Below are 25,846 nucleotides of genomic sequence, written 5' to 3'. Positions count from 1 at the left end.
GCAAGATAGTGTTCTTAGCCACAACTGATACCAACCTACTGGCAGGAACCACAGATCTTTATTGCAAATATATCTTATAACAATTGATGCAATCCCCTCAGCAAAGAGCCCTGACTGTTCCTCTGGTTAATTCCCCGCTGCAGTCGGCATTACCGGGCAGTGTCTGGTGTAAGGCTCAGCCACATAAGCCGCTCCTAGATTCCTATCTTGTGAGGATGCTGGCTCGTATCGTGCATTACATCAGCCCAGTCAGATTAGATAGAGAAAGGGTCTTTATTCAGACTGCCTATCAGCAGTGCCTCACGTAGATTCTGTGACTCTTAAAGGATCAAAGGACTGATGAGTGATCCAAAACCCAGATGTCATGGCATCAAGAGACGTAGTGGTGGCACAAAACTGAGGCAGATCTTCTGCTGAAAATGCCAGCCAAGGCCACAGCAACTACTCGTTTTGTACATCTTAGCATAAACTGTGACTCAGATTTTGCACAAGGGTCCCCTTTGGGAAATTATGTGAATTCAGTGTTGTGGTGAGCGCAGACTAGATACGCAACCAGTAGTGCAGGTCTGCTGATGAGGGAAACTCAATCAGCTACTACAACTGCTTGAAGTCATGGACCTGTGACCTTAATCTAGGCAAGGGAAACTATTTTAGCACAGATTAGCCAGCTAGGGCAAAGTTATCTCCTCATTAGCCTTCATTTCCGTCTGAGCTGTACCTTCAAATATCTGATAATACAAATTTAATATTAAAAATAAATTAAAAAAGAAAAATATTTTATAATAAAAATAAATATTTTAAAATAAAATGTTTATAAATATTTTAAAATAAAATATTTATAAATATTTTAAAAATAAAATATTTAAAATAAAAATAAATAAATAAAAATATTTTTATATTTATGAAATAAAATTAAATATATGCTTTAATAATAATGTTAAGTGGTAGCAGTTAGAACACACTAGCTAATGGATTTTACAATAACCACTTTTGTCCTAAACTAAGCAAGTACTCACCTGCTATAAGGAAATCACCTCCAGTGCTTCATTTCTCATTCATCCTAGCTTTCCTTTTTGCTACAGATGCATTCTCCCTTCCTTTCCCATGAGAACTTCCATATTTAGACTTGCTTCAGAAAGCTGTTGCTCTCCAGCCTACCATACATAATACCAAGACTGTGAAATGGGGTTTGCCCTTGACCATTCACTCTGAAGCCAGCAAAGAAAGAGATGGGAAAGGTGAAGAGAGAAGGGAAGAAGTATTTTTAAAGGAGATACATCAGTGCTGTTATAAAATCCACCTTTTACCTGCTGTTATAATTGTTAGGGGAATAGCGAGGACATGAAGATGCACCCTGAAATGGAGTTGAGGAAAATGGTCCTCTCCAAGGGGGAAAGAGGATTCCCATGCAGAGGGAATACCAGGCCCAGGCTGTTTTAGTGGACAACACCTTAAGGTGTGGACAGACATGGTAACTGTGGAGCAGTCTGAACCTGTACTCTATAAATATGCCCCATCCAATCTCCAAACATCCCCACTAAATCCCAGCACATTCCCAGTAAGAAAAGTTCTGGCGGCCTCAGGGAGAGCCCAGGGCTCATGTTTGGTTTAAAGGTCAGCTGTGGGTGCCTGGAGCAATGTCAGGTTGAACATGCACCTCCTTTGGGCAGGGCTTGTTCCTCACTCAGCTCCTCCACACACCACCAAACTTGCCCACTCAGCACAAGTCATCTCTTGTTACAGCAGCTAAAGTGCATTCATTTCTAAAACCCACAGATTAAAAGCAAAAGCAGCCTCTGAAATGCCAATTGCACTTTTCATGGGGATTCCTTTTCTTCTTCTATTCATATTGCTTTTCATCTGTACTGACTCTCATTTTTACAAACCATGAGGGCTGGGGACGGTGCTGTCATTGCTGCTTTCTTTTCAAACACATGAAAAACTTTATCTTTGCAGATCAGGTGTAAGCTCAAATGCTCTCTGTGCCACCAGAGTCTGAGCCCACCTTTGTGTCTGTGAACAGAGTGTTTGCCTTCCCTTTCCCTTAGCTCAGAGGTTCCTACAAACCAAAGTTGTTGTGTTTGATACTCTGGTTTATTAAGATTCCCAGACATTACTGTTGGAAACACAAGTGGGAATAGACGGATACCAGCTGAAAAATAACAGTGACATTCAGTGAGAAAATGAAACATAATATATCTAGGGGAAAACCAGACAAAAGGCAGATGTTTGAGGGGATGAGAAACCTGGAAAGTCAGAGCTTTGGAGGTGACCTGGGAGTGGCAGAATGTGAAGAATGAGCTTTGCAGGGACACGTAAAAGGAAATTATAGGGACGATTTTGACCCAAAGTTACATGACCCCATGGCAGACAGGGCAGTGTCAGTGGAACATGCTGGAGCTGGCACTCACTCTGGCACACAAGGTGCCAGACCATACAGCTGGAGGCACAGCAGGGTGAGGCATCCCCATGCTGGAGCCAGGCTGCAGTTTGCTTCCCCCTGAAGCTTTTCAGCATTATACGCCTACTCTGCAGCAGCCCAAATAATCCTGTCTTCAGCCGGGTGTCTTCCCACCTGCCCGTCAGTGGCAGCCCTCCCAGCACTGGCAGCAGCAGAAGTTCAACCAGATGAGTCCTCAGACTGGCCAGATCCACAGAGGCTCTCTTGTGCCTTCTGCTGCAACAAGAGAAATTCACCCAAGCAATAAACCAGGAGGTGCAATTTCTAAATGTTGGTGTGCTGAAACACAGTTCCAGGCATCAAAAGAAATTTGCCCATCTATACAGCTGCAGATGGAAAGGCTATAGATCCAAGAGTAAGATTTATGTAGCTCATAGTGCCATTACTTTAGGTTAACCTTTTGCTATCTCCCTTGAGCTTCTTGAAAGTGTTGGAAAGTACACTTCAAAGGGGCATTGATTTCAGTGGGACTCAAAGCAAAGCATGTACTCAGGGTGGGCTGAGGCAGGACCTGTAGCTTCTTTGAAGAGTAGGTCTGGCATGTTGTATTTCAAGTGTATTTTGAATGCCAACATATTTACCATTCCTTAGGATCTGCTCTGTGCAGGGACACGTTCCCTTTCAGCCTTCTCAAATGGAGCAAAGACAACTTTGCTGGTCAAAATCAGCTGGGGAAACGTTGGCCTCATGCAAGCTGACAGCTTCCTCTGTCATCTCCTTCTCTTTCCTACACAACAAAGAAACCCAAACTGTATGCATGAGGTCAACAGAGAGGCTCCCACACATCCCCTTTCCATAATCTAGCATACTGGAATTTTCTAGTGAAATCAGGCCACTGATGAACCACTGTGGCACCTGCAGAAATTAGAAAACTCTGGTTAATCTTGGCCTGAAGGAGCTGTTGGCAGGTTCCCTTTGCTTCCATCACCTCATCTGGGCTCCACGCAGAAGGTAAGTACCCTCATTTCCCAGGCTTATCTTAGCCCATTAAATAAGAACATTTTTGTGACATGAGAGGAACAAAAAAAAAGGAAAAAACATACTAAAAGCTAAGTCAAATGCATAGTCTGTCCCTCTCGCACACCCAAAACATAATATAAAATGAAGAAGAGATTTTAGATTATTTTCAATTCTCTTTGCCAGAAGCTCAGCATAATTCTCCTTGTCCTTGGTCTGCCCTTCTTGGTTCCCTCTATTCATAGCTGAGGTTCTCGTGTGACACAAGCAGCTCCCTGTGTCCAGATGTCTGGATGTCTTCCCCAACATCTTTAACTTGCAAGGACTTTACAGCAGCTTCCCTTACAGCCCTGAATGTAGATCTGAACCTCTTTCTGTTCATCTTCTCATCCTCATGTTGGTATTCCTAAAGCTGCATTGCTCATTTTGAAGAAGTTTTTGAATAATTTCCAATGCTAATCTACTTTCAAAAGCACAACACATGGAAGATGTTATGTATAAACATGGTTCAAGGCAGTTGGTGCATCTACCTTTGATCTTATATTTTCTCATACTTTCCTAGAGAAGTCTGGATAATGATGTCTTTCTGGTGGATGTTTTCTGAAATTTTTCAATTTTTTCTTGTATGATTTTATTTTCCAGATAAAGATGAGATCCATTATTTTTTTCAAATTACTTTGATTTGCAGACATCTATCCTGTAACTCGGAAATAAAGAGTTCAAGTCTACTAAAGACTCATTAGTCTTCACTGCCTTTTATTAACTCCTTCACTGATATCCAGGAAAGCCTTGAGCTGAACCATGTTTTGAAAAAATCTGAAGAGGATTGTGTGTTGATAAACATTCAGTCCCAAGATGTTTGAGGGAACAATGTCTTCTTTCTTATTCCCACCATGGTTAGCATTTGTCTGGCTGTGTGGGGGTCTGAGCATCCCCATGGCCCAGATTCCTGTCCTGACTTGCAATTGTTTTGCTGCGTGACCTATCTTTGTCATCACTCCCCACAGCCCTTACTGCTGTCTCTCTCCAGTCCTGGGAAAGGCACTTAACCTCTGTGAGATTCAGCCCTGACCTCTGCAATAGAAGGAGTGCTCTGGAAACTGGAAATGAGCTGGTTTTGCTCATTAATGGGAGCTGAAAGGAGTTAAACTGGCCTAGAGTCTTGATAATTTTTCCTGTTTTCATTCCAAACTACCAAGGCGTGGTGGCTGCTACCTGACATGCATCTTTTCTGGCACCTAATGAAGAATCTGATGGAGTCACACATTCTCCTGCCACAGCAGGCAGCTGCTCACAAACTCTGTTTTGTTCTGTGCTGTCTGACATCCAAACGCTGGTGGGGAAAATATAGAACATTTTCGTATGTTTTGCTTTGAGACTTTGCAGGACGAGATAAGTTCTTCCCAACTGCTCTGATGGAATGGTGTGCTGTTTCATAACATGAATTAAACACCAGTTGCCAACTCTTAAAATTTCAGAATTTCTGCATGAAACCCTCCCTACCACAGAAGACCTTTTCTCTTCTATTTGAGGATCACATTGATGTAGGCTTCATGTTAAAATGTCTCTTTCCTCCTTGTAACCCTTCACATTCTCTGAGACCCATCTCTCCATCCAGGCAAACAAGGCGGATTTACTCATCACAGATTTGAGCACATGGTTAATAACAACTCATTCATCTCCAAGGAGCAGACTGAATGCAGGCAGCAATTACCCTAAAATCATTTTCTATCAATAGTCTCAGTTTCTGTGTTTCACTGCGTCATGTACAGAAGCGCTTTGGTTTCCCACTGAAGACTGAGGTGAATCAGCTGAGGGAGGGGAAGCACATGTTTAATTTTAGCTCCTTAGTGTGTTTCGAAATGAGACACAAATACTTTTATTGTGATTCCTCATTTTTGTGATTTGCTGTAATCTATTCATTGTGCAGAAGGTCTTCCATAATGTGAGTATGTGGTGATACCTGACATAGACAGAATACTTCTTGAAAATCAGTCCATTACAGTTTTTCACACTATCACACTCTTTTAACCTCCTCTTTTTTAAGAATTTCTAAATTATGCCACCAAGAAACTCATAATTTCTTCATAATGACCACTTACAGTAAAAAGATGATGATTTCTATTTTGCTGGATGCCAGAATAAATATAGAAAATAACTTAACTTTCCTTTCATCCCTTCTGTTTAAACTGTAAGTGAATGAGGCCACTCAATCTATGAGAGTGCCAGAATATTTTTGCTATTCAAGCAAAGGGAAAAAATAACAATAATTATTTTAAGTGTCCATTGAGCCACAACACATCAAAATGAGACTGAAATCTCAAACAAAGAAGCACTTTTGGGAAAGCATAATGATGCTGCTGCTAGAAAATTAACTGCTGCATATACGCAAACTTTTCTATTGTCTTTCTCTTATTCTTCCCTACTTTATTATCCAACTTCAAGTGAATATCAAGGAAGTGTCAGCCCCATCATGAAGGCTAATATTGTATTAGATGAAAGGTACCCACAAAGATGCAACATCCAGGGGAAAATAACACTATGAAAAATAAAATCCCACAACAAATAGATTTTCTTCCCACTTGAAATGAAATGAAAGTGCTGCATTAGTAAATAATCCAGTGGCTTATAAAGATGTGCCTGTTATAATTAAGAGGCAGAAAAAAAGGCCTGTATAAACCAGCTTGAGGTCAATAAATTATTACTTTACAGCTGGATGAAATTAAATCTCAGGATCATAGTTTTTATATTATGGAGCTCCTAATAAAAATTACTGGTTTTTTTTTAATTATATTGCCTATTATATTTCTAAGAAGAGAAGACTCAACTTTTAGAGCATCTCATTTCAGCTTGCAATCTGCATATTCTGTGCTTTTTCATTTTCCTCCTGATTTTTGATAGTGTCTTTGAAAAGATAATTAAAATGTATGAATTAGCTGAGGGTGAGCATTATGACCAATGAGATCACCAAGAAGATCTTTAAACCCACAAGATGGATGAGAAGTGGTATGTACACATGATAGCATTATTATTCTTTCCATTAGGCCATTTACTGCTCTTGATCTCTGACAGAGCTCCCACTGATGTCAAATAAAGTTGTATGCATTGATCCAGAGGGAAGAAAAGGCTCTTGTAGGAGGAAGATTTCTTTTCCTCACTCCCTGTGTGACAGAGAATTGATCCAAGCATAAATGCTTGAGCTGAGGAGTTTGGCATGGCAAAATCAAGGCCTGATTGTGAAGGGGCCCTTGGGCACCTCCTGGGTAAGAGATGTGATGCCCAACACTTGGGTGGCCACTACCAGCTACCCCTGATGGCCCCAGTTGGCCTTACCCACACAGCATGTTCAGGCATGGGTTCAGTGCCTCCAGCTATGCTGATAAGCCCAGGGAACAGCCTTGGGATTGTCCAAAGGTAGAGAGAGGTGAGGTGAAAGAGTTCAGGCAGAAGAATGGAAACTGTGTGTGCCATCAGTTTTCAGCAGCCCCTCCTTCCCGCCAGTACAAATGGCACTTGCTGATGCCTAGGCCATGATCCTGCACCTGGTGAGGCTAAAAAAGCCCTCCAAAGGACTCCAGCCCTTTTGGTGGTGACACTGTGTGTGGTGGGAGCCAAGGGACAGCTCACATCCCAGGGTGAGGGCATTCAAGTCACAGCTCCTCAGGAAAGGGAGTCTCCATCATTCTCCTCTGCAAGCTGGACCACAGGAATGGAAAGGGAGATGTGAGATATGGGGTGCCAGAAGCGAGGAGAGCTTAGGCACTTAGGAAGTCCCTATTCTCAGGAGTGTCTCTGTATTTAACCTCCACCATCCTTTGCTTATCTCAGTGAGAAGAAATGTGGACATTACAACAGTGGCTGACTGAAGCTGCTGAGGTTGGGACAGGAGTACTCAGGGTCTGCATGTGACCCTCAGGAGGCTTCAAGGATGGGAGCTCCCTGAGGAAGTGCTGTCGCAGCTGTTGTCTGGAAGGAAAAGCGCGCCAACGTCAGGCTTTGGGATGCAGCAGTAAGGAACACAGACCACATGATACAAAAAACCATCAGTTATCCTGAGCCCTTTAAAGAGCAGCCCTGAAAACTTTTTTGAACTCTAAGCCTGGCACTGTGTAGAATTGGATGTGGCCAAAGTAGTGAGGGGAAGCAGAGTGCAGCAGCACAGCCACACCCCCTCAAATACTGCTTGGGCTCCAGAGATTTCCAGGCACAGCAAACTCTGCTAAACCCCTTTGCCCTCTGAGTCATCTCTGATTTATACTCATCCCCCACATGTAAAACATTTGTTTATTTCTGTAATATATTAAAATACAGTAACATTCCATACTTGGGGGGAGCTTAGAGGGAGGGTAATGACTTACATATGTACTGTGCTACACTGGATTTTTTCCAGTATCATAAATAAGAGGGAAAGCAAGATTTTACAGCTCAACCATTAATAAGAACAGTCCCCTATCACATATGGAAAAACAGTTAAGTCAGTAAAAGCTGACACAACACTGATGGCATTTAACTGTCCAGTATGAGTCATCTTCATAGAATAAATTCCAAGAGAAAATATTATATCATTAGTTTACTTGTAACCTCACTGCAGGCAGCTGCAAAAAAATGTTTGCTTTGGTCTGCTCTAAAACAGGATAGAACCATTCCAGAAATTAATTAAACTGTGGATATAAGACAAACACACTCTCTCAAGGGTTAAGCCTTGCAGGCATTCCTTTGCAATACCTACAGGGAACTCTTTTTGTGCTTTTTTCATCTTCTCCATGCTAGATGGTTTGAAGAAAGGAAAACTGAGCACATGGTGCATGGGAGTCAGTGCTCTTTTAAGAAATGGGCATAAACTTCTTCACAGCATAAAAATCCCCAGCATCCTTGGGAAGACACTCAAACACTGGAATGGAATAGTCTAAAAGGCAGAAATTAAGGTTCAACAACTGTCTAGTTCCCAGGTATGAACATCATAGAACAGTTACACCAATGTCTCTATTCCCCACTCCTGGAGGATAAAGCACCATCTTTTCTTCATGTTTCTACTGCTAACAGAAGTACTCTTCAATCTCTCACACGAAGTTCCCTTCCAAGCTTGTTTGCAGACCATACCTGTTATCTTCCTTTGCAGTCTTGTGAAGCACCAAAGCTGCACTTGCTGCCCTCAGGCACCTGTGGCAGCGCAGCTGGGAGCCATTTGAAGTAAGTTTCCTGCATGGGGATGTGTGGCTCTGAGAGGTGGCTCAAGTCTGAATCACCCCTGAAAACATCAATTTTTTCTCGCTGACTCGGTTGACTAAGCTCCGAGCACATGAACTTTACAGCGTGTCTGGTGTTAGGTGAGGAGGGTCTGACTGCCAGCACCTATGTGGGATGTAAGAACCTAAACACAAGTATGGATCCCAGCCCTTTGGCCTTCCCTAAAAGGATAGTTGGGCTTGGTGCCTGCCTATGTGTACAGTGCTGTCAGTAAAACAAGAGCTCAGACATAGACACTTTCTGTAGCTCATCATTAACACTGCTTGCATGCACTTACCCATGCCTTGGGAGAATCAAAGGACAAGTTTTGCATAAACATATTAGCAGAACCATCATCAGTAAACTGCTGAATTTGTTAGCACTCAGTGCTTGCCTTTAAACATCCTCCACATTGTAGCACTCTCCTTTGAGTGCAGTAGCTTGCAATACCGTAAGTGCATGCAAAGTCCGAGATAAGACTACACCTGGGGCTCAGTCTTTTCTCACTAATTTATTCTTATAAATAAGGGTATTTCCTCTTAAACTAATCAAGAGAGGGGAAGAAATCATGTTTTAGGAAGCTGCATGCTGTTAAAAGCTTGTACTGGTAAATAACAAGTAGTTTTTAAAAGCTGATAGACCTGAAATCTTGTCTGAACTTCCAGAAGGAGCTGGTCACACCCACAGGGAGCACTGATCTTCAACCTGCAGCAAGCAGCAGAGCAGGCAATATGCTCAGCCCTGTTACATGTGTTTTGGTGATGCCTCAGGACTCTGCCCAAATCTTTTGTTCCATTGAGCTTGAAGAATGAGTGAATTCAACTGTCCATGATCCAGGGTAACAAGGGAGTTGGGTTCACCAAATAAAACAAATTGCAGAAAATAGGGGTAGAGCGAGAGAGTCTGCTGGGAGGTTTGAGCTTTATGTAGCACAAAAGCAATTCTCAGATATGAGGTGACCTTGAAAGTCATTCAGCTCGTGTTCACATCAGCTAATTAGCCTAACTGGCTTCTGCATGGGAAAGAGCTCATGCTTCTTTGTGTCTAGCCTGTACCTTGGATAAAACAGCAGGAGATATTAAGTCTGTTCCCAGGACCTAGATGTGTGAGGAGTAGCAATAGGTGGGGGAAGAAGAAAAGAGGAAGGCATGTAACAATAAAAACACAGCTATTTCTTCATGGTGATCCTCCATCTCAGCTTTTGTGCTGACTGCAGCAGATCAGGACAAGGGCTGTCCTGCCGTGGGCTCTCAAATGGCTCTTGCTGCAAATACTCAAAATCCATGCGGCAACTGCAAAAAAGCCAAGCCAAGCTCACTAAGTGGCCGTGGCAATTGTGGGAGCAGAACTGTCTCTGAAGTGCCATGTAGGTGACAAAAACAGGAACAGAAAGGTCAGGAATACAGACAAAGGTAAACAGGCCAGTCCCTTGGGCCAAGCCATCTCATACAGTACGAACTCGTTTGAACCTAAGCCAGGGGACTCCTGTCTAGTGAACCTGATTTACCAGCAGGGACCACCATAATCTCAGCCACTACCCAAAAAAAGAGCAAAACAATCCCAAACAGCTGCTTTTGGTAAATAGGAGGGTTACAGTGCCCTCCTAACCCTATCACACTAGCACTGGGAATTTCATCTGCACAAAGACTGTAGAATAGTTTGAGCATCTGAAGCCTCTCTGTTCCTTTTAAGTTCAGTTTTGCTCTGCAATTGTCTCACTAAGAAGCATGTAGCAATACATTTGCTTGGATACATAATTACATTCTGACAAGATTTCCATATAAGGGCATATTATTGATAAAATTAACAAAATTATTTTTCTCTACAGTGGTGTCTATATGTTATGCCAGACCTCAGATTTATTTTGGATACTTCCAGCAGGAAACTTCATTAATGAAATAGAAAAGAGAATTATAGAAATTCTTATGTTACACTAAAGAAAAGATTCCTGAGATTTGTATCCAAATCATACTGGATTTTTGAGAGATTTCAGCACTTAACATCTCTTTATTCCTTATCAACATATAGTAGAAAGGAACAAATTAGCTTCCCAGAAATTGCCTGATGGTTCTAATACCACTAATGCCAGAGGAAATGTCAAGCAAATCAGTCACCATATTCCAGAGGAATTACTGCCTGTGAAGGAGGCTATTAGACACTCAGCCTTCCTGCACTCCACTTTGCAAGAACATAGGGGCTGGTGATTGACAGGAATACATCCATTTTTCACCCAGAGATTTTCCTCACAAACATTTCTTAGCTAATTCATGGGGTAATTCCTTCCCCTCCCTAACTCACTCAATTTGTTAGGTGCCTAAATGCTCTTCTTCTCTGATTAGGAGGGCAAACTTTGAGCGACAGAAACAATATTCCCTTTGTCTTTGTGCAGCACCACGCACAAGAATAGGCCTCGATAGGTAATTAGAATAATGACCGTAGTGGCTTTAGCAAACAGAATGAACTCTTGACTGCAATTGCAGAGGATCTCTCCCCTTAGCTATTAAGAGGGTGCCATGGAATCGAGGTCATTGTCTCTGCAGGTGATCAGCAATTTAACAACAGTGCACTGCACACGGTTTTCATCTCAGAGATAGCCAAGCATGCCGTATATTCTTTATGAATCTAATTGCAACAACTACAAATCTCTCTTTCAGATCATTCATATAAACAGAGATGTCTCCGTGTATCAGGTGTATTGTCTTTAGTCTGGCCAAGTAGTAAGTGAGGTGATACCAAGGCTTGGTTCAGGGCCTTTGATCTCTAATTCATTAAATAAAATGTATTCCTTCTCACTAGTGTAGAGAGCCAAATAGATTGTTCCTGTGATGTTTGTGATGACATTTGCTGTTTCTCATGGGATCAGCAGTTTGAATCATTTTGCATGTCTAGATAGCAGTGGAGAAGAGGGATGACTCTCCTTCAAACAGGGATAGCTGCATTCAAAAGGAAAAGGAGATACACTTTCAATTCCTGACCATGGTGGCCTCATCTGTAAAGTTAATGCTTGATAGGGCATGCCCTAATTATTGTGATTTGGATGTAAATAAGGTGAATGGAAAGTTGGCTGTATTGCCAGAGAGGTGGGCAGTGGTTCAGAGTCCAGCTGGAGGAGTTTGTCAGGTTTTGATTCAGGAACACGACCTAACAGGACAGCTTGCCTCATCAGTGAGGTCACCAGTGGCACTGAGTCATGCACAAGGATGTTAAGGAGGCTGGAGAAGTGATCCAACAGGAACATTACGAAGTCAAGCAGGGGAAATGCAATGCCCTGCCCCTAGGGGAATAACCCTGTGCACCAGTGGAGGCTGGGAGCAGCCAGGTGGAAAGCAGCTCTGCAAAGAAGGATCTGGCTGTCCTGGTGGCCAACAAGGTGACCTTGAGCCAGCTGCACCTCATGGCAGCAGAGGAGATGAGCCTCACCCTGGGCTGCATGAGCAGGAACACAGCCAGCCCTCTTTCGCTCCTGCTGTCCACGACTGGTCTGCATAGCCAAGCATGTTGCATATTTGCACAATCCAGCAGGTGCTACTCTGTGCATGGCAATCTCCTCACAGTTTCATCAGGTGCAGTTCCTGCTCAGGTTGTGATACTCCTCAGCTCATCCCAGGGGTAAGGAGGAGAGGGAGCTGTGCAGCAGGCTGTGATCCCAGGGGCTCAGGAGGAGAGGGAGCTGTGCAGCAGGCTGCACTCGCTCAGCCTGCAGATTCCTTTTGTGCGAGCTAAGTTTGGGCACAGAGCTCTTAAATAAGCTCTTGAACTTTCCATTCCCTTTTTGGGCTACATTATCCCAGAGACTGAGGCAGTAACTACCTGGCTCCTCTCATCAGCAGGGGATGTTCAGCATCTTGTAGGCTCAGTCCTTGAGACACACAGTCACAGAATCACAGAGTGGGTCAGATTGGAAGGGACCACAGGGGTTCATCTGCTCCAAGCTCCCTGCTCAAGCAGGGTCATCCTAGAGCTCATGGCACAGGACTGTGTCCAGGCAGTTTTTGAATATCTTCACTGAGGGAGACCTCACAATCTCCCTGGGCAAGCTGTTCCACAGATTACACATCTCTGGTGTGGAGAGCAGGCCTGGTTTTGGCTGACATGAGAATTAGTGCCTGTTGCTCATGTGTGAGACAGGAAAAAACTCTATTCATATCTACTGCCACTGGGATGTCACAAAGAATATCAGACTAATGAGGCACTTTATAACAAAACACAGTTGAGACTTTTGTTATGGTCAAATCAGTCTCAATGTTAACAATTCCCTGTGGCTTGTACATGCTCGTGATTATCGTGGGCATGAGTGCGGTCACTGACTCCAAACACTGACGTGTTTGCATCCCCCAGCTTGGAGGCATTCAGTCATAACCCCCAGATCTGCTGAGAGTCTGCAAATGGGAGTGAGCGAGTTCTCACGTGCAAAAGCAGGGAAGTGGAAAGCATTCAAACTCGCTTGGGTATGCTTGCATAACCCTTTTATGGCATACTGGCTAACAGTTTGTAATTAAGCGAAAGAAGGAGAATCTAGACTGGCCCCATGATTCAATAGCAATGGCATTTTAAAGTAAAGGGGGTCTTCAAAACTGACCTCAAGAGGTGGGTGAGAAAGTCATTCACTTTTGTACACACACTAGAGCACACTTGATAAGATCCAGTCTGGTCAATTTAAGCATTTGGTTTGTACCTAGGTATAAAATGCACAGTTTCGTCTGCTGAAATGCGTACTGTGGCTGCCTATGTCTGACGTTTCCTGGACTCATAGCGGAGAGCCATGAGCTTATTTTAAGGTATGGCTGCCCTTTACTAAGAGAGTTGTGTTAAACAGGTCACAAGAATGGCTTCCTGAAGGTGCCTATCCCTGCCCATTGACTGAGAAGTGCAACAAGGTCTGACCAGATGACCCATCCAGAAAGAGATTTTATTAGAAGATGAGGAGAGACAAATCATACCATAGTCCCTTGAGTGTCCTGTAGGGTCAGTCCTTAAAGGGTTCCAGCAGGGGAGCCCATGTCCCAGCACAGTGGCCAGCACTCAGGTGAGATGTCTCTCTGGCTCGTGTTTGCTCTGGGTCTTCTTCTGTTGACTTTGGAGGGCTGTTTCAGTGGGTGCCTGCAATATCAGCACCAGCTAAGGGTCTGAAGGAGGCAGACTGCTTCCCAGCCACTACCACTCAAAAATGAAGCTAAAAGGAGAGCTTTATCAGCCATTCAGAATCATAATTGTATAAGGGATATGATCCAGCAAGACAAGTTAAGAACTAGAACAAGTCAGAATTATCACTGGAGTCATTGGAAAAACCCTCTGTCCACTGATAGCCCAGTCCTTTAGAACTTTTGCCACATATGCCACCCCTTATTCAGGGGGTTAAGTGGTTTCTTTGCCTGTGCACACAGGACAGGGTCAGCTGGATTGCATCGCTTCTCATAGAAAGACTGTGCTCAGCAGTTTGTTATGGCATCCTCTTGAGTGCAAGTCATACAATAAAAGTTGCAAAAGTAGTTTCTATTATAAAGCCTTGCTTTCACGGCATGCCAAAAATGTTGCCTTTTCAGATTGGGCGTTCCAAGGTTGATTGCAATCCAAAGGTCACTGCTGAAAAGTCAGAGGAAAAAGATTTGCTTAGTTGTGAGCTGTGATTGTCTCTGTATGTGCAAGGAACTCGCTCATTTTCAGCATCCTCTACTGTCCTTCGAAGCACGTACCACAGAGCAGTGTGCTAGAGCCCTGATGTGGGATAACATGAACCACCAGGATGAGCTGATGGATCAATCATTATGTTCTCAAAACCCTGTCACATTTATAGACATTGTTGTGAACCTGGGACCGAACCTGAAATGGCAGGGAAATTAAAGTCTAGACATTTTTCAAATCTCTCCTGATAAGGCTGCATATGAGACACCAGCGTGTCTGACAGCGTGAACTTTAAGGCGACATTGCATACAAAGTGTCTTTCAACATTGCATCCTTCCCATGGAACCAGCAGTCATTCTAAAAAGACTTTAAAATGGCTTAAATGCTTTAAGCACCTAGAAGACTTAATAAGGATTTAAGTTGGCTTTAATGCTTACATTGTGCTACCTTAAAGATTTAAGGCAGCTTAAATGCTTATGTGCCTTAAGAAGTTAGAGTAACAATCACTTTGTCTTCACAAAGCCCAAATAATCAGGATTTATTTGGTGAAACGCTTCAGGGTGGTCTTCAAATCACCTCTTTTCTGAGGCTACTAGAGATATCTTCAGAAAGGGTGATCTGGCACCACCTATTTAGAGTTTTGCCTGTCTACCTAAATATCCACCACTTTTGCCTGGCACCAGCACCTCACTTGTTAAGGTTTATCCCATCCCAGCATGTTCAATGAAAAGGAAGAAAAAGAGCCTGAGAAAAGCTCTTACCTGCCTCTTGTTTCTGTGAGAAACTGAGGCACTGTTAGGCAGGATTTGTCCAGGATGGCATAGGAAGCCTGATGCAATGAAGAAACTTGCACCTGGCTCTGCCACCCACCCGGTCCCTGGGTGCTGGGTCTCCTTCCAGCCGTAAGAGCTGTACTGCCTTCCCAACAGTGGTTTATTTTCTTTTAAAGCACTGTCCTTAACTCAGCTCCATAGGCAAGAATGAAACTGCACTGATGGGAGTTTGGAATATTATTGTTCTAGCAGGGCAGCCCCCCTTCTCTGGTATCCACCTATTTCTTTGTGGCCAAAACCTATTTCCACTTAAACCCCAGTCTCCCCCCACCCTGCTTTCTGCTTTATCGTACAGAAGCCATGAAGGCATCTTTTGCCATCTGGGCAGAGCACCTTCTGAGAATTTCTCTTCCTTCTGAGAAGCCAGCTCGCCTCAGGAACTTTTCTGCTGCTGGAGTTTGGGACTGCACTCTGGACATGGGGCTGGGCAACCAGCCCTGTTTCAGCAGGGGGCTTGAACTGGATGATCCCCAGAGATCCTGCCCAACCACAACCATCCTGTTATGCTGTGATGTGTCCCACATGCCCCAACATCTGGTCCTCTGAGTATTCTGAAGTAATTATAGAGGAAGCTCATTTCTAGGGCCTAGTTTTACTAGCTGACAGTGAAATTCCACAATATCTTTTGGATAGTGATTGCAGTCAGGCTGGAGACAAGAACAAACATCACGGGATGGGAATGTGGTGGGTTCAGGAGGCACAACTCTGGGAGTAATCACTGGCAGTCATCCCTGTTTGCATGCACTTATTTGGAGTTGCAAAGTCACTTCTTCCCCTTCCCTGACACATTCTCTGGCTTGCTCTTCTCAGAATTATCTTTTATATAAAACAATAAATGCAGCCCACAGAGAAAGGCCAGCTGAAGACACAGATGGAGTGGATGAATATTCACAGGGGAGGGCTGTCTGGAAGCAGGGTGGAGGAAAGGGACTAGCTCAAGGTCTGGGACCCTGTTCTTCTTTTTGGCTGTGTCAGAGCCCTGGAAACCAAAGATAATGCTACTGATGCTGCTGGAGAGGGAGGGTGGGATGTAGTGATGAGCAGGAGTCCATCCTCCCACTGCAGCAGGATCTTCTCTGCTCAGCACTCCTGCCCTACAGGCAGATGTGGCAATCTCAACTCTCCATCTAGACTCATTGATTTTTAACCCCTGCAACTGCATTTAGCCTTGGCCTGGCCTCTGTCCCTGATCCTTGGAGTAACAACATTCAGCTTTGCATGTAGTGCTGCATATCTTAACCTGGTACTGCCTCAGACTGAAATTACAGGGCCAAATTCAGCCCTGAGTGCTTTGCTCCTCACCTCGTTCCTCTGCAGCATTTCTGCCCGAGGCCAGCGGAGCTGCACCGCTCCAGCCAGGGGCACATTCAGTGCTCTGAAGTCCATTCATTAGAAGTTTGTTCTTCGTCCTTGCCTGTTCAAAGGCAGGGGGACGGGGAAACGCTTGGGTCTGCACAACCAATTTGCTGTTGCCTGGCTGGCTGCTGAAACAGCACAGTGCAGAAAGCTTCCCATGGGATTAGCCATGCATTCAGCGTGCCGGGAGTTCTCACAGTTTTAGGATGGGTAAAGCATCCTTACAGGCAGCAGGACATTCACAGAGCCCAGCCAGAGTGCCCCAGCAAGGACTTGCTCTCCATGGACAGCACAAGTGAGGATTTGTCAACATTGTTTGGGCCAGATCTTGTTTGTGCTGAATTTGTTTTGCAAATGTTGCTTTGAATATGCTACCAATAAATGGCCCTTTTCTGGCTTTCCTCCAGTGCCTGGGACACATCCCGTTCCCCAAGCAGGCCACGAATGGAGAGTTACGTGGAAAGCATTGGCACCATCAATAGCCACAGCACAAATTCCTCGTGTCAGGTCTTCTGTAACTTATGTCCCCTTCATGCCAAATGGCACTGAGAGCTGCTTTTCTTCTGAGGGGAGGCTTCGAACATAAGACAACCACTTGGGTATGTAAATAGGGTGTTTACAAACTTTCCAGATTTAATTTCAGTTAATATTTAATAATAACTGGTAACTATAATATGTCTTCATCATTACTGTTAGGACTTCACTTTAAAGTTACCTACCTCTCTGATAAGATTTTTTTCTGGGTTTTTTTTTTTTTTTTTTTTTTTTAATAAGCAGCTTTGGAGGAGCAAGAAAGTGGTGAGTGCAGATGTTTATCATGATGGCCTTATTTTCTGTGTTTTAACATACAGGATAGGCATCCACTGTGTAGGCTGGGGAACAGGTGATACACATTCAAGTAAATACATACACGCTGAAGAGGAATGTGGAAACTCTTCTGGGGTTTATTTAACACGGTACACAGCTATGAGAGTACTACCCATCCAGAAAAACTAGTGAAACTAGCTCAAATCCTTTAGAAAAGAGCAGATGAATGGGGCTTTGAGTGTTTAAAAAATAATGGTGAGAAGTGAGGGCTCTAAATAACTTATCGCCTTCAAATGTTGCTGCTAAGCTGCATGGGTTGGGAACCAGTTCTTTTTGAATAGTGGCTTTCATGCAAATCACATCTTTGTATGCTTCAAGGCTCTAATTAGAGTGTTATAACCAAAAGAAAAAGAGAAATCGGAGATATGAGCAACTGTGGGTTTAGATAAGCTTTGAGTAAGATGGGAGAGGCAGTGAAGCGGAGAGCTAATGTCATCTCCCAGTAGGGGTCAAGAATTTAAGCTCAGGGTATGCGGGATGGGTGGGCCCAAAAGGAATGCCAAATGATTTAAAACAGCAGAAGGAGCTAATGTACAGGATGAGCTGCCATGGGGGAGAACACAAGCAGCTGGTAGAACAAGATTTTTTTGCCATCTTTTGTTCAAACGAGTTGCAAAAAGCAGGGAAAAATACTCAGGGGCGAATGCAGAGGGGACAGATTTGTGCAGACTTCTTAACACGGTTGTTAGATGGGCTGTCTTCAGACCATGCTGCTGTGTGATTAGTTCTTGAATTAATTAGAACAATAACAAGTGGCCCATCCTCTCTGTGGTCAGTACTCTGAACCTCATTAGCACCAGTGCACAGCCCATTAGCAGAGGACTTGCAACATCACAGCTCCAAGGGCTTGCTGGGGAGCAGGATGAGACCTGGGAGCCCTTAGCAAGCACAGGAGCCACAGGCATCACAGGGGATAAACACTCAGGCCTGCAAGGGTCAGGCAGCATGGCATACAGAAAGGAATTAATGGACTATCTAGGCCAATGGATAATTCCAGGAAATATCAACAAGCTTGCTTTTTTAATCACACTGAAGAGCGTTGGCATTGCTTTGAACTGCCTGGTGCTCATAGTCTCAGGATGTGCTGTTTCCCAAGGGCCAACAAGAGGGAACTTGTAAACTGCTGATAGCCAGGCAAAAAAAAAAAGTATGCAGTAATGTTTGGCTTTGCAGCTTATTTTCTTATGAAGGTGGTTTGGGGTTATATTTTCCCCTTGAATTTTCACACATAACTACATTAGTGTAATGAGTCATGTCTGTGTATTTACAAAGAAACAGATCCCAAAGGAGTTTACGGATTTGTCATCCCGGTGCTGAATCTCTGAGAACGATCCTTCCAGATCATAATGAGATACTGTATCCGCTCACGGAGACAAAGCTTGCTCAGCTTTTCCGAGGGAGTGAATAAGAGTCATGTGTATGCAACCCTTCTGCAGGACAGGGTGGGCAGCAGCCAGGGCTCTGCTCAAGTGTGAGGGCATCACTACAAGCTCTCCAGCTTGAGCTCAGAACAGCAACCTGGGCAGTACCAGGTTATGCTGTCCGAGGGGCAGCCACTCTTAAAATGTTCCCAAATGGGAGTCAGGTGGGTAACAAACAATGCACTTATTAAAGGGCAAAAAAGGAAATTTGTGAGGTAGGTGAACAGCACTGTAAGAAGAGAGGTCTAAACTGTGATGCTTTCACTTTCTCTTACTTTGGGATACAACTGCTTGGCAACTTTCCCAGTCATGTGTAACCTTCCCTGGTGGCTTCAGAGTTGGGTTTGCAGGGTAGCAAGGACTTACTCAGCTGGGAGTCTGTGCTCTGCCCTGTGGCTGTGGCTGCTTTGTCAAAGGTGCTACAGTGTCCTCCCTTTGCAGCTCAGATGCTGAGAGTGGTGGGGTTGAGTTGGGCTGGGTTGGGTTGGGGTGGGTTGGGTTAGGTTGGATTGGATTGGATTGGGTTGGATTGAGTTGGGTGGGTTGGATTTGGGGACCCAACTCTGCCACCCTGGCCCCTGGGCTTCTCATTTCTCCCAAGGGAAACAGAGCTTCACTAGGTTTGGGTCTGTTGGCCTGTGGGAATATTTGGGGTTCCGGGGGGGGGTACTTGGAGGGAAGGCTTTCACTGGGGTCTTGTCCATCAGGTTTGCATGCATTTTCACTGTCTTAAGAGAGACTTTATAAAATGGGATTTTATTTCCCTTCCTGTAGCATGTACACTGCATTCCCCCTGACTGCAGAAGTTGCTAAGGGCATAGGTCCCGGCCTCCTAATTAACTCAGCTGATGTATTTGCTTTTGGTGCTAAAAGAAAGTCAAAGGATCCTAGAATCAGGTACATTTGGAGTACATAGTTCAGGGGACTTTTTTTTCCTGCTAATCTCAGGCAATCACTTGTTGTATCACACCTCAAAGTAGGGTGGCTTTTAGAGCATTTTTTCTCTTGACATACCTGCTGGGCCTATTACTCATGTAAATGCAAGCTGTTCCTGGAATTTGGATGAATTATCTCTTCTAACACTACGTTATGAAAACCATTTCCATTCATGAAGCATTTTCTGTTAGTGTTGTGAGAGAAAAATGAAGTCACACGCCTATGGGCATTGCTCTGTATTTAGGCAGAATGAAAAAAGCTCACCTGTTTAGTTATGGCAGTGGAGGCGCACACTGTTCTGAAAAGCAGTTTTTCTTTTTTGGATGCTTATACCCATCATCTTTCATTTTCATCTGATGTCACTTTTCTCTTGTGTTAAATAAAAGGAAATACCGTGTTCAGCTGAAATTCTCTATGTTACTTTAGCTGACATATTCTATATTATCTCAAGTCATTCTGTCAGGTTCCTTCATATCTACCATCACTCTCACCTGAGCCTTTTCATCTTTCAGTCTCTTCCGCTCCTCAAATCTTTTTATTGCTCTTTCTAGGCTTCCTCAGACTACTTTGACCTCATCTCTGAAGTGCCTCACAGGTTTTTCTGGTTTCAATTAACCTGGACAAATTGATGTCTTCAGCATATTTCCTTTTCTCTTCCCCTCCTCCTTCTTTGCCCATCAGGACACCAGTAGCCATGTGCTGCCTTTGCCACATGGCAAGTGAACTCCTGCTTTACACTCTCACTGGCAATTTTTATCATGACTGAATTTTACCCACATGCCTATCCAGTTATCTGAGGAGCATTTTTAAAATGCTACTAAGAATGTAAGCCTTGTTTTGAATCAATTCTTCTCTTTACTGCAGGGGAGCTAATAGATGATGGGAGAGGCACAGCCCACCCTTGCCTTAGCCTTGCTGGCCTGCTAAAATTCACCACGTTGTTTTAAAACAACGTCCCAGTTATCAGTTCAGCCAGTGCTTCCTGCTTCTGCTTCAAGACTTCAGGTCCACAGCTTTTATTTTCCAGACTGGTGCAATCGCTGTGCTTAGCAGTCCAGAAAAATGTATCCCAAATTCCTTTAGGACTTAGTGGGGATGTTTTTACTGGAAACTCAGTATTTTATTGGCTCCAGTCCTTGGTTCTCTGATATGAAGTGCAGGAAGGAGGAAAGAAGAGGCCTGATCCTCCAAAGTGTTTGGGCTTTCAGGCTAGAAAATTATATCTGAGGTTGTCGGAACTCAGGACATCCCTCTGGCAGTCCTGGATTGCCAGGACCCCTGCCAGGGGGCTCAGAGACCCTGGCACAGAGCCCAAGACACCTGTGACTTTGATTATGACCCATGGAAAAAGTTACCAACCTTTTATGAGGATCTGCAAGCCACAAAATTATAAGTAGAATAATAATCAGTTTGCCACGGGGTGAAAAATAGATTTTTTGGGGGTTTTTAGAATGGGGATTCAGGAAGCAAGATGGAGGAATCTGGGTGTGTCCAGCCTTTCTCCTTCTTCTTCTTCTTGGCCTCCATCTTCTCCTGTGATGTTGGCACTTTTAGATTGGTTTAGAGTGGAAGCTCACTGTCTAACATAGGTGATAGGTATTGGACAGTAATTGTAAATATTGTACACATAGGTTTTAGTATAAAAAGATAACACCGCCCCGGGGGCAGTGAGAGTGCCTGGACTGTCCTGCTGAGCAGACCTGAGCAGGCCAGGAGAAAGAATTTTATAGATAAGATACAAAAAACAACTTTGAGACCAAGAAATGAAGAGCTCTGACTCCTTCTTCGACCGCCAGGCTGGGAAAGGAGACTTTCTGATGTACCTTGGTGTCACTCTGACCAGCAAGAGAACCCGAGATGACTTCCTGCCTTACAAGTCATCCCTGGGGAGCCTGGGGTTGCAGCTGTGCAGAGGGCTCCTGGTGATCAGAGCGCTTGGTTCCACCTGGGACCAGTGAGGACATGGGCCAACAGAGAGGCGAGAGGAGGGCTGACAGGTGCCACCAGGCTTTGCTGCAAAGATAGGCCCCATTTGCTTCACCCAATGCATCACATCCACCACGGCCAATGACAAACTCTTATCAATTCCTCTTGTACTGCCTGTATCAGCCTACCAGTTTGATCTGTTTCTGCTGATGAATTTCCATGTACTGAGCTGGATAGGGGATATACCAGAAACAGTGGAAAACTCGGGGCTAGAAAAACCCTGCATCCTGGTTTCTCAGAGGATGCACACAAAGGGCAGAATTCAGGAGGCAGGGGCTGTTCACTGTGGTTTGTGGCTGTGGACATGGGAACAAGAAGCACGAGCTAGAACTCCTGTGTGATAGCTGGGATTTACCAACCAGAGATTCCCACTCAGGGCAGTTGATCCTGTGAAAACAGAACACAGCAGAAGCCATCCAAGGACATTCCTGCTCTAATTTTATCATTTCTGTTAATACAAAAATTAGACACAGAGCATTGAAACAATCCCTTCATGGTGAGATTGCCCATGGGTGTATGCAGGTGGCATGACTGCCCTTGCCCTGGGATAATAATGGACAATTTAGCACTCATTTGTGAGCTGTTGCTAAAACCCAGCCCTGCGGACACCTCCTGGTTACGTGGTTGTTGCAGTACAGGATTGTTTTTCACTGTAAGAAAGAAATTAATTTCCCTCTGTCTAGTGGACAGTTTCTGCAGAGGATTGGAACAATGCAAGCTCCTCACTGTAGTATCCAAAGGTTTTGGCTTTGCTACATGTCAATAAATAACTGGAATGTCCTATCGGTCCAGTAGCATGGGGAGTGAGAACAATGTACAACCAGATAAATAAATGTCTTGTCTTTAAACAAGAAACAAAGTAGTTTTCAGTAGAGGCTGCTAAACCAAGAACCCTTGCTCTTCTGACATGATTTTGGGGCTGTGCTTAGTACTCTGTGACAAGTGATTGTGTGGGGATTTTGCTGGATGTAAACAGTGAAAAAAATGTTGCTCATTCTACTGTTCTGGCTTACTCATCCCAGATATGACTCCTTCAGTGCTGGTGAGACCTCAGAGGCCTCAGAGCCCTGCCCTGGGTCAGCGTGAAGAAGAAAAACCACACAAGCAACTCCTTGGAGGCAGAGGTATTTATGTCTTAGTGTCCCATGAAGGAGGGAAGGGGAGGAACCATTCTCTGCCTCCTCTAGGGAAAAAAGTGCTGTAGGCCACAGAGAAGTGCCCCCTTGCCTGGCTTCACCCTGCAGGTCCTCCACATTCACTCTGAATTGCTCAAGAACAGCCTCCAGGAACAAATGCAGGAATTTGAGAATGAGCTGCACATAAAAATCAAATTTCCTCAAGTGGCCTTTTACATTATGACCTACATGGTATCAGGGAGTTTATTTTTTTATTATAAATTTTTTAATCTTATTTTTATTTATGTTGTGCAGTGCTATGGGCCAAACCACTAACTTAAGCAATTAACCTCAGGAAGATAAACAGGATACAGAAAGAAGAGAAAGCAGACAACTGTAAAGGACAGTTGTGTCTTACTGATCTACTATAATTCTTTGCACATCTCAACAAATAAAAGCAGATGTATCATTTTGGCTTGGCTATTTGTAAATGAACAGTACAAAACACAAACTCCACAGAAGGGTTAAATAGTGAGATAACAAAAATTGCTAATTATGCTTTACTTCCAGATGAGTGAAGGCTGTAGGGAATTATGTGGGGACTTAACAACTCACAGTCACCAGGGCAGCACAATGCTATATGAAGTCCCCAGATGCCAAAGGCAGCCTGATGCCTGCTGAGAGGAATGCCAGGAATACTCAGACTTATCTCACACAGGGTTTGACGTGCATCAAACCTAGTCTGAAAACAAAAGCAAAGGAACTCTCCTATTTTTCTTTCAAGCTGCCTCAAAGCTTCCCATCAGCCACACAGCTGCCTCCTAGAAACTGCTCCTGAAAATGTCTTTTGATTAATACAATTTTCTTCAAAGGTGACAGAGAATAGCCTGCTCACACTGCTCTCCTTTGTGGTCCTGTGTCTGACTCTGCTTGTCTTATACTGTGAGCTGCTGGGTTTGCTCTATGCAACTGCAAAACCGAGCTGCATCCAGTCCTGCTCCACTGGCCAGGCCTCCTAGCCAGCACAGTGATTATTAATAAAGTTGCATGAAATTGAAGCACAACAACTTGAAAAGAGATTTGAGGAATTTTTAAAAATGTATTACAGAAATACCTGATCATCTTGCATCACCTTGTCATAAGAAATCACTGATAGGTCTTAATAAGGATGAGGGGTTCAGAAATTAATATCTGATATCCTTTCTTTCTTACAAAGTAAACTTTTATCTAATTTTTCCAATGTCACAAGCCAGTTGTGAAGAGGAAGGTAAACACCTGAATTGTCCCTTTACATGTTTCTTGCATTTGCCTTTGAAGTATTTGTCTCCAATTACAGTCAGCAATTGGACTGGAGAGTAGATGGATCCTGGCTCCAGGTGAGATGACAATTCCCCTTATTCCCAGCAATACCCGTTTGGCTGCATTCGCTGCTTACACCACATACTTTATGATGCCCCTAAATTCCGAATCATTGAGCTGTTTTCCAGCTCTTCGGGGCTGTTACACACAGGCGTTACCAGCGGAGTGCCGGGTTCCGAGCGCAGCCGCCCCTGGGGCCGCCCAGCAGCCGCGGCTGGAGTTTCCTTCCGAGCCCCCTTCTTCCTCCCAGCCCTCTGCAGCCTGATAAGCAGAGGGGGAACAACACCAGCGCTGGGATGCCGGGCTCTGGTCGGGCTGCCGGGCGCAATCCAGCGCACACCCATCCCGGTCCCGGATCGGAGATCCCCGTGATCCCCGGCATCTCCCGGCAGCTGCCTCGGCGGGCAGAAGTGAGAATGTTAATAAACACCCGAATGAAAGGAAGTTGTTGGGTTGTAATTAACATATGCCATTAGTATCTGTCGCTTTGGCCAGCCGCAGCAGACAGGCTGAACCCATACATACAAATGAGTGTCTGCCTGAGCTGCGGCAGGGGAGGGAGAGATGATTTCATTGTGAGCGTCTGGTGCTGTCAGCAGCTTTAAATCACACGGGTACTTACCAACAAAAACAGCAATGGCCATTGTGTCCCGGGACGATAATGCGCCTTTTAAACCTTGTTTTATTCAATAAACAGCTCTAAATGTTTGCTCGCGCTCCTCTGTTAGCCAGAGTCGCTTCATCTAAAACATATTCCAAGAGGGAAAAATGAAGGTCTGGCCCACCAAAGGTGTTTTCCACACGGCTGGTCTGCACCTCTGGCCCTTTCGCAAGGCTGCCTGGCGCTGCTGCCAGCGCGACAGGTGATGGTGGCAGTGCCGTGGCAATCACACAAACCCGCTCCTGGGGAACATCACCAAGGGTTTTGGAAGGTCGATACCGAGCCCAGAGCCTCCCATGCTGCCGGGATGGTTTCAATGGAGTGGTGGCTGTACCGTTCTGTTTTCATTAGCAATAATTACCTTTGTTGGGCTGTGCACTGCCTACCTCACCACTTCCTCTCTCTTAGGGGGCTCAAAGATTAAAAGGCGCAGAAAAGCCCCTGTCCATGGGCACTGCCAGAGACCTCCCTGTTAATTGCTATCGCTCTCTTTTTGCTCCAAAGAGATGTGTCAGGAACTGAAGGCTTAGCAGGTTTTATGCTCTCTAAAAATAAAGCCTCTGTGAATTCAATAATGAATGATTATTTCTAACCCCCAGATATATTGCTGGAAGTTGATAGTAATTCCTTTTTTTTTTTCCCCCACAACTGTCTTAGTCCTCCTCCTCTATGTTTTTAAATGTTTGTTTACATAAGCAATTAGTTCAAGGACCACCACTACCAAAACCAGTAGATCTAGGACTGCAAACATGATTCTGCTGAATTGCTAAACTGCTGCGAAAAACAACAAAGTCAGAAGCATCTGGGCTGGGCTCCAAGACATGGGATTTATATGATCACACTCTGCATCTTGGTTCAGTCTGACAGAACATTTTCCTGCTTTCTGTACTAAAAGAGCTTTAAAGGTCTCTGCAGGAGTTTCTCTTTGGAGGCATTTGAGATGGCAGACGATAATTAGATATTTCTATAGCACAGAAATTATTTTCTTTTCATTTCCCAGTTCGCAGGCAGAGCTGTGGTCAGCAACCCTGTCTGACTCAGCCTCT

Source organism: Ammospiza caudacuta, chromosome 2 (genome assembly GCF_027887145.1).
Source record: "Ammospiza caudacuta isolate bAmmCau1 chromosome 2, bAmmCau1.pri, whole genome shotgun sequence".
Lineage (NCBI taxonomy): Eukaryota > Metazoa > Chordata > Aves > Passeriformes > Passerellidae > Ammospiza > Ammospiza caudacuta.
This window is presented reverse-complemented; position numbering follows the sequence as displayed.